This window comes from Tamandua tetradactyla, chromosome 26 (genome assembly GCF_023851605.1).
Source record: "Tamandua tetradactyla isolate mTamTet1 chromosome 26, mTamTet1.pri, whole genome shotgun sequence".
In the NCBI taxonomy this organism is placed as follows: domain Eukaryota; kingdom Metazoa; phylum Chordata; class Mammalia; order Pilosa; family Myrmecophagidae; genus Tamandua; species Tamandua tetradactyla.
Genome location: NC_135352.1, coordinates 28,088,965 through 28,099,342, shown reverse-complemented (window position 1 = coordinate 28,099,342; position 10,378 = coordinate 28,088,965). Strand labels below are relative to the sequence as shown.

At 37.9% G+C, this 10,378-nt stretch overlaps 1 pseudogene; it reads right to left on the bottom strand.

Annotated features, from left to right (window-relative positions):
• Positions 1-9,112: 9,112 nt before the first annotated feature.
• On the bottom strand, positions 9,113-10,062 carry LOC143669825 (olfactory receptor 2T29-like; annotated as a pseudogene).
• Between the last annotated feature and the right edge of the window lie 316 nt (positions 10,063-10,378).

Below are 10,378 nucleotides of genomic sequence, written 5' to 3'. Positions count from 1 at the left end.
AGGAAGTAGGGCGGGGCTGGAGGCGGCGCGATGCATCCTGGGAATTGTAGTCCGTGTTCCAAATGCGCAAGCGCAGAAGGCAGAGTAGGGGCCGCCTCTCCCCCGCCCCCCCCCCCACCAGAGCCGAGCACGACGGGGATTGTAGTTTGTCAGGATTCGTAACTGTTGAGGGTGTCGGAAAGCTAGGCGATGTGGTGGTAAGCAGACCTGTTGCTAAGTGCTAGCATACTAAGACAGTTAGGGTGTCTTCGATGTTACCTGACGGCCCGGGAGACTCGGTCTGGGAAGGAGTGTGTCATGGCCTCCATCCTGCTGTGGATGAAGGAGTGTGTCATGGCCTCTGTCCAGCTGTAGATGTGAGATGGAGGTGGATTGAGGTAGCCCCCACGCGGACTGAGTGGAGCCGAGATCAGCCACACAGACTGTTTGTAAACAGGATTGTGCAACAGTGAGAAAATATTGTAGAATCAAGGAAAGGAAGCCGTCCCAAAGACGCAGAGAAAAAACAGACCTCACTATCATTCATCTCCTGAATCAGAACTTTTTTTTTTTTTTTTTTCTGCATGGACAGGCACCGGGAATCGAACCCGGGTCTCCGGTATGGCAGGAAGGAACTCTGCCTGCTGAGCAACCGTGGCCCGCCCAGGAGAATATTTTTTAAATGAAAAGTTTGGCTACTTCAAAAAAGATTCCAAAAACTCCTGTATATGACATGCTGGCTAATCAAAGTATGGCACAGTCTGGTATATTCAGTAAAATGTTAAGACCGATTTTCTCTGAATAAGAGAACTACTTTTTTTTTAATAGCACTTTTATGTGCTTTCTAATTGTTTACAATACTCAAATGTACCTTTTTGGTATAAAATAGTTCGAGTATAAAGAAAAGACTATAGAGCAATATATTCAACACCCTAATGTCTACCATAAAGATTTGTCATATTTACTAGTCCTTCCTCTCTCTGTCCCTCCCTCCCTTTTTTCCTTTCTTCCTTCCTCTTTCCCTCCCTCACTTTTCTAAATATGTGTGTATGTGTATACACAGCATGTTTTTTCTAAACTTCAGAAAATGCTGTCATACGTACTGTATGCATCATTCTGAATTTGCTTATATCACTACCCTGTACACTGAGATTTATCCCCAAACAGATACATGTTCAAATTTATTCATTTTAACTGCTATGTGCTATAGCATTCAGTGTATGACAATAACCCAGTTTAGTTATCTATTCTGAGAAGGGGTAGTTAAGTTGCTTTAAATATTTTGCTCTTAAAAACAATGTTGTTATGAGCATTCTTAAACACATGTGCAAGAGTTTCTTTAGGGTATTTATCTGTGAGTGAAATTGCTAGGCCTTGAGGGTATACATATTTTCAACTTCACCAGATGCCCTCAAATTGCTCTACAAAGTAGGTTGTACCCGTTTTCATTCTATCAGAAGTGAATGCACATTTCCTGTGATCCACATTCTTGCTAGCACTGGGTGGTGTCATAGCTTCCTTCTTGTCAGCTTGACAGATTCCACATATCTTCTTGTCGTTTTAGTTTGCATTTCCCTGATCATTAATTTTTAGCTAGAATTTTTTAAATTTTGAAAATGGGGTGTTTATTCATGTTCTCTTGTTAGCCTATGGATGGTAATTATTCTTCAAGAAACATGTATTATTTGTATTGTAAAATACTTTATTTTAAATTTGATTGGGTTTAGATAATGGTATCTCTCCATTTTCTAAATTTTCTGTAAAACTTTATATTATTTCTACGTTGAAATTATTTTAATTTTAATTATACAATGTGTTCATTTGAAGCTGTTATGTTCCCCATGTATTGGGATTCCATGCTGAAATACAATACACCAGAAAGTGAATGGCTTTTTTTGTTTTTTTCTTGTAGAATTGCAAGAGTTCAATTTTTTTGTCTTACCATTTTACTTTATTTTTAAATTTTTTTAATTTTATAAAATTTGACTTTTATAAAGGGATTTTACAAGTTTACAGTCCTATGGCCAGAAAAATGTTTAAACTAAGGCATCCAGGCAAATATATCTTGGCTCAAGAAAGGCCAGTGTCATTACATGTGAAGGTATATGCCTGGCATCTTCTGATCTTGTTCCCAGTTCTGTTATTTCCAGTTTCTGCCTACAATAATGAATCAGGATTAAAAGAAACAGCTGTCCCCAGAAGATTGGATCAGGATTAAAACATGGCTTTTCTGGAGTACCTAATAGTTTCAAACTGGCACACCCCAGAAGAGTCCATGTTCTTTTTATCTATTCCTTTGGGTGCAGACCTGTTGTAGGTGGGACCTTTTGATTAGGTTATTTCAATTAAGATGTGATCCACATCATTCAAGATGGGTCTTAATCCTTTTTCTGAAGTCCTTTATGAGAGGATAAGAGACAAAAAGCCAGAGAGCTCAGAGAAGCTGAGAGACAAGGACACACCCACCGAAGCTGAGAGAGGAAGCCACTGAAGCCAGAAACAAAACTCTAGAGAGAAGGACCAGCAGACACGGGTCATGTGTCTTCTCAGGTAACAGAGGTGTCCCAGATGCCAGCAGCCTTTATTCAGAGAAGGTATCCTCCTTGATGTCTTAATTTGGACATTTGCATGGCCTTAGAAGTGTAACTTGTAAGCTAATAAATAAATGTTAAAAGCCATTTCTGGGATATTGCATTTCAGCAACTTTAGCAAACCAGACATACCATTTACCAATATCCTTCTTCATGTGTGCCAAAGAAGGATATGTATACAAAATACATATGTATACAAAAATGTATGCAAGCAACAGTTTTCTGACAGTGTAGACAGCACCATATTTCTAAAGAATTCTGCCTCCTAAGACTGCCTTAGGTTTTTTGCTACTATGGCAACACACCCAGAGCAGTCAATTCATATAGAACCTGAAAGTAGGTTTTGAGTTTCAGCATAATGCATTTGCGATTCCACCATGTTGTTGCAAATGCCAGTAAATTTTTGCTTTTTTTTCTACTAGTAGTAGAAAAAACTTTATTTTTACTAGTAGTATACCAATGGATAAACGTACTACAGCTTGTTCATCCAGTTCACCCGTTAAAAGATGTGTGTGTCTGTTCTTTCACCAATGCCACATAGTATTGATTACTGTATCTTTATAGTAAGTCTTGAAATCAGGCACTCTAAGTTCAATTTTTTTTCTTTTTTTCAAAATTGCTTTGACTATTGTAGTTCCTTTGCTTTACATAAAAATTTTAGAATCAACCTGTTGAGTTCTACAAAAAATTCTGCTGAGATTTTGATTGGGATTGTGTTGAATCTTTAGATCAGTCTAAGGAGAATTGGCTGTTAGCAACACCAATTCTTCCAATTAATGAAGAAATTTTGCCTGTGGACAGCAGCTTCAGCCTGTGTCCATGGACTTCCATCCTGCTCATGATCTTTTCCTGATGGGCAATAAGTTTGGTCTGTGCCTCTGGCCCATGCGTTTTTTCCATCATAACTACCATCCTATGCTATTTGGACTTGTGTAGCCACAGCCCCCACAATCACATAAGCCAATTGCTTATGATAGGTATCCCCGCTTTTCTGAGAGAGATACTTTTCTCCTTACTGATACAGATATATGGAATTTATGCTCTCCATTTACTATGGTTTCTTTGATTTCTTCTTTAATGTTATGTTTGCAGCACACAGATCTTACACATATTTTGTTAGATTTATATTAACTATTTCATTGTTTGGGTACTATTATAATGGTACTTTTTACAAAACTTCACTGTTCAATTGTTTGTTTCTAGAATATAAAAATGCTGTTGATATTTGTATGTTAACCTTGTATCCTGTGACCTTGCTAAACTCATTTATTATTTCTAGTAGATTTTTATAGATTCTTAGGCATTTTTTTTATATAGACAATAATGTCATCTGCAAATAGAGCCAGTTTAACTTCCTCCTTTCCAAACTATGAACCCTTATATATTTTTCTGGCCTTATTGCAATGGTTAGGACAACTGGTATGTTTTTGAATGAGTGGTAGGAGTGGACATCCTTGGCTTGTTTCTATGATTTTAGAGGGAAGCATTCAGTCTCTCACCACTAATATGACATCAGCTATGGATTCTTATAGATACCCTTTATCAGGTTGAGATGTTCTATTCCTAGTTTTCTGGGAGTTTTTATCTTGAATGACTGCTGAATTTTGCCAAGTGCTTTTTCAGCATCTATCAAAATGATCTCACAGATTTTCTTCTTTAGCTTGTTGATATGGTGAATACATTGTTTGATTTTCAAACATCAAACTCTCCTTGTATTGCCAGGATAGACCCTATTTGGTCATGATGTATTATCCTTTTGATATGTTGCATTTTATTTGCTAGTATTCTTAAATAACTTTTGTGTCTGTGTTCATGAGGGATATTGGTCGATAGTTTTGTTTATGTAAGGTCTTATTCTAATTTGGGTATCAGGCTAAAGTTATCCTCATAAGATGAGTTAGGAAGTGTTCCCTTCTCTTCAATTTTCTGGAAGAGTTGTGAGGAATTACTTTTCCACCAATGAAGCCTTCTAAGCCTAGACCTTTCCTAGTTGGAAGGTTTTTAACTACAACTTCAATTTTTTCAATATTTATAGGAACAATCAGATTATGTTTCTTCTTAAGTGCACTTTGATAGTTTCTCTTAAGAAATGTGTCCTTTCATTTACATTATAGAAACTATGAGCCTAAAGGTGTTTGAAATATTCACTTATTATCCAGTAATATCTGTAGGTTCTATAGAAATGTCTCCTCTTTCATCCCCAATTTGATAATTTGTATCTTCTCTTTTTCTCTTGGTCAGTCTGGCTAGAAGTTTGTCAGAACTGTTTTTTTTCTTCAAAGAACCGCCATTGATTTCATTGATCTTGTCTGTTTTATTTTGTTTCTAGTTTATCAATTTATGCTCTTCTCTTTGTTATTTATTTTTTTCTGTTTGTTTGGATTTAATTTATTCTTCTTTTTCTCATTCTAAAGGAATTATTTCCATTCTAATGTAATCTTGGTTTATTGGTTCGAGACCTTTCCTCTTTTGTAATGTAAGGATTTAATGCTATAAACTTCCCACTAAGTACTACTTTAGGGGCAGCCCATAAATTTTGATGTGTTGCATTTCTAATTTCATCCACCTCAAAATCTTTTCTAATATCCCTGACGACTCTCACTTTGACCTATGGGCTAGTATTCTAGATTGCTAGCTGCGGGAATGCAACATACCAGAAACAGAATGACTTTTAAAAAGGGGAATTTATTAAGTTCTAGTTTACAGTCCTAAGACTGTGAAAATGTCCCAGTTAAAGTAAGTCTATAAAAATGTCCAAATTAAGGCACCAAAAAGAGTTTACCTTCACTCCAGAAAGGCCGATGAAGTTCAGGGTTTCTCTCTCAAATGGAAAAGCAAGTGGTGAACATGGCGACATCTGCTAGCTTTCTCTCCAGGCTTCTTGTTTCATGAAGCTCCCCCAGGGATGTTTTCCAAAGGTCTCTGGCTGCGTGGGCTCTCGTGGTTCTCATGGCTCTAAAAAGGACTCTCTCCAGAATGTTTTATCTTTAAAAGGGTTCCAGTAAAATAATCAAGACCCACCTGAAATGGGTGGAGTCACATCTCCCTATAATCAAAAGTTAATATGCACAATGGGGTGAATCACATCTCCATGGGAACAATCAAAAAGTTCCCAGCCAGTTATATTGAATGAGGATTAAAGGACTTGGCTTTTCTGGGGTCCACCATAGATTCAAACTAGTGCAGCTAGTTAGATGTGTTATTTAATTTCTAAATATTAGGAGATTTTTTTTTTGGAGCCACCATACTCTTTGAAATCTATTTGCTACAGAAATTTAGCTTACCCTAACCAATATATTCATTACTCTTTTTAATAAATTCTTAGGTTGTTGGATTAGATCCTCAAGTATTTTTTGAAGAGATTATTTGTATAATATTTTCACAGAAATTATTTTTTGAAGAGATTATTTGTATTATATTTTCACAGAAATTACATTTAAAGAAATAATTTCCATAATCATCAAATACATCTGATTTTAGTAGAAAAAATTTCTTGAAGTTTTGTGTCATAAAGTAGAAGACTAAGGCCTATCTGGTTTTTATTATTTTGTAAGTAAATGTTTTTTTTTTTTTCTTCAGAGTCAGTGCCTTTAGGATATTGCTTTTATCCTTAAAATGCAGACATTTTACAAGGATATATAACGGTAGAGTTCTCTATCATTTATTTTTCATGGGAAACTGTCTGGTTTTTTGATCTGTAAGATTGTGTCTTTTTTCAAATCATTTTATATCCTTAATTTTTACTTCTCCTCTACTATTTTTGGGATCCTCAAGAATGTTTTTTTCTTTGTCTTCATCATTTAATCATTTTCCACTGCTAAAATAAATACCAAAGAATGAGTTGGCTTAACAACAGGAATTTATTGGCTCATGGTTTCAACGGCTAAAAGGCTTGCTTTTTCCTGGGCTCAGTATCTTCTGGCTGACTCATAACCTCTGGGGTTTCCTAGCTTTTCAGCCACATGGCAATGTTCATGGTAGCATCTTCTTTCTTTTCTGGGTTCGGTTGACTTCCAGCTCCCCATCTCTTCTCTTTCTATGGTCTTCTCAAGAAATAGGATTAAGACCCATCCTGATTCAGTTGGGCCACATATTGACTGAAGCAACCTCATCAAAATGTGCTATTTATAATGGGTTCACACCACAAGAATGGATTAAGAATAAGAACATGGTTTTCTGGGTTACATAACTCCAAGCCACAACTGTGCTTTTCCTCCATGTTATCGGAGAGCTTCTCAAGCTTACCCTCTCTGTAATTCATTAAATATTCCCCAGTGTGGATTCTGCTCTTTAAAAGTATACCTTCCCCCCTTTTTTATTTGCTTTTTTATTGCGATTACACACAGTGAAGTACATATAGTTTTTCTGCTACATACATCCACACATATCACAATTTGAAAATTTGCAGCATGCCACTCCATTCCACTCAACACCACTCAGTACGGTTTTGTCAAGCATCTAATCTCCCACCCTTCCATCTTGCAATTCTCCAATTAATTACCAGTAATGTAAAATTTCTGAAATGCAAATTTGATCAGCTCACTATTGGTTGTAAAACCCAGGATCACGAAAGGCAAGAAATGAGATCACAATTTGCAGCAGGAAAGAAGGAGCCATTAGGAGATTTAACATGCATGCTTGGTCAACAACTTGGACCTTTGTCATACTGCTCATCTTCCCTGGCATCATGTTGCTGAAAATGTTCCTCCACTCCCATCTCCCTCCCTCATCTGAGTTACCTTTCAATTATCTAATTACTCTTCAACATTCAGTTCCATGGTCTTCTCTGTCACCTTTGTTAGGACCAAGGTCACATCACAGGTAGAAATGAAGTCTCCTGATAACTGCAATCTTTGCACGATTGTCAATCCAATTTGTGTAATTTTATTGTACCTATATACATATTCAATTGCACCTACAATTCACATTCCTTGGGGACACTTACCATGTATTTTTTCAGATTTTAATCTCATTTAGCTATCATTTTGGGTTGTAATATAGCATAAGAAATGTTTGTCGAATAAATGGTGTTCTAGTTTGCTAGCTGTCAGAATGCAATATACCAGAAACGGAATGGCTTTTTAAAAGGGGAATTTAATGAGTTGCTAGTTTACAGTTCTAAGGCCAAGAAAATGTCCCAATTAAAACAAGTCTATAGAAATGTCCAATCAAAGTCATCCAGGGAAAGATACCTTGGTTCAAGAAGGCCAATGAAGTTCAGGGTTTCTCTCTCAAGTGAGAAGGCATGTGGCAAACACAGTCAGGGCTTCTCTCTCAGCTGGAAGGGCACATGGCAAATACGGCTTCATCTGCTAGCTTTCTCTCCTGGCTTCCTATTTCATGAAGCTCCCCAGGAGGCATTTTCCTTCTTCATCTCCAAAGGTCACTGGCTGGTGGACTCTCTGCTTCATGGTACTGCAGCATTCTCTGCTCTCTCTCAATCTCTCATTCTCCAAAATGTTTCCTCTTTTATAGGACTTCAGAAACTAATCAAGGCCCACTCAAATGGGTGGAGACATGTCATCCCCTAATCCAGTTTAACAACCATTCTTAACTAAATCACATCAGCCAGGGAGATGATCTCATTACAGTTTCAAATATACAGTATTGAATAGGGATTATTCTACCTTTAAGAAATGGGATTTATATCAGAACATGGCTTTTCTTAGGGGGCAAGCTTCCTTTCAAACCAGCGCAAATGGTGTATTGAATATATGATGGCCTGACTTTTTCTTTGATAAATAAATTACATGCATCAATACTCAGCTAAAATGACAGCATGTTGTAGGGAATTGTCCTCAAATTCTTTTTCCACTCTGGGTTAATATTTTCCCACAGTCCCTTATGCACTAGTGGAGCCTAAATCTACCACATAATAATAACAGTTTCAAATTATTACACTAGATGCTGCCAAGTTTCAACCTTGTGAACAAGGTAGCCCTCAAAAAATATGTGCAGATGCCTGGATTGTTTCAGGAATGAATAGCCATGTTGAAATGATCGTGTTTTCAAGAATAATAAGTCATTGTATCTGCCAACTAATGAAGATTAAGATTTTTGAATAAAGGGAAGAATGAGAGTTTAAATTTCTTTGGAAATAGTTTCAAAAGTTTAGAAAATATAGCATGAATAAAAATAGTGCAAGGGAGACTCATATATCCTTTAACCAGACCCGGCTGTTGATAATATAGATTAACATTATGCCCTTTTGATTATTTTTCTTTCTGTCTCCATTTCTTGATTCAATTGCATAGCTCAGGAACTTTTACCAGCAAATACATTAATTACATATTTCCTATGGAATCACAATGCTGTTATCAACTTTAGTAAATGTAACAGCAATACAATACATTTGTATAATACATTTTGAATGGAGAATCAGTATAATAATGAATTGTTTTCTAGTAAAGGGAAACACTCTAAAAGACAATGAGATGGAATACAGGATTTGAGAGTAGCATGTCTCAATGGGAATAACATTGTCACGATTCCAAAATTCTTGTGTGTAAAGAGAAGAAAAAAATGGTTCCTCCCTAAATTTCCTACTTCATAGTTTTTTGAAAGGCAGGACGCACATTCAAAATTTTCTTCAGAGGCCCTGTGACATCCTCATTCCTAAGACTATAGAGTGAAGTGTTTAGCACAGAAGTGAGTATGGTGTAAAAGAAAGAGACCACCATGTCTTTCTCTGGAGTGTGGTGGGAGCTGGGGAGAATGTCAGTGTAGGTGGCAGCCCCAGAGAACAGGGTGGCCACAATCATGCGGGAGGAACAGGTGCTGAAGGCTTTCTTCTGGCCCACTGCCAAGTTCACCCTATGGATGGTGAGGATGATGAAGCAATAAGAGCCTGAAATGAATGTCATAGGGATGAGGAGCATGAGGACACAGCACAGGTACACGTGAGTCTCACAGAGTAGGGCGTCAGAGCAGGAAAACACAATGATGGCAGAGGCTTCACAGAAGAAGTGATGGATCTTCCAAGATCTGCAGACAGGGAAGGTCATGGTGATGGGCGTGAACAGGAAGCCATCCACTGAGCCACCGAACCAGCAGCCAGATGCCAGGAGGAGACAGACTACTGTTCACAAGGACAGTGTAGCAGAGAGGATGCAGATGGACTCATACCAATCATAGGCCATGGCAGCTAGAAGGAAATATTCTGAACCTACTAGGGTCACATAGAAGAACATTTGTATCCCACATTCTGGGACTAAGATCTTATTCACACCTGTGAGCATCTTAGGCATGGTGCTAGAAATGTACATCATGTCCACAAGACACAACTGGCTGATGAAAAATTACATAGGTGTGTGAAATAGGTAGGCATCAGAGTATACCAAAAGGATCAATACGGTATTTCCAAAGTCAGCAGGAAAATCACAAAAATCACTACAATAAGAAGAGTTGGATGTTAGTATTGACTGAAGAATCCCAACAGGATGAAAGCAGCAGAGCCTGGCTGGTGGATGGCCAGCCATGTGTAGTTGTCCATGACCTTTCACCTTATTTGCTCCTTTTGCAGATTAGAAAATTCAGGTTCTCAGGGTCTCTGCCTGAAATCATGCAGTTAGCTGAAGGAGGAATTGTCTGGCAGCTTAGGTGTGGGGCCCTGACTCAGTTGTCTCGGGTACACAGTTCTCCTCCACCGTCTTCCATCTGCGCCTTAAGCCTCCAGATGTCAGCTCTGTGTACACTGCCCAAATTGTTCCAGAGCCACTGGCGCCTCTACTTCAGTCCCATGGGAAAGGATCTGACTTCAGTGTGAACACAGCACCACAGTCCACAGGCCCAACAGGGAGGCTTTTGCA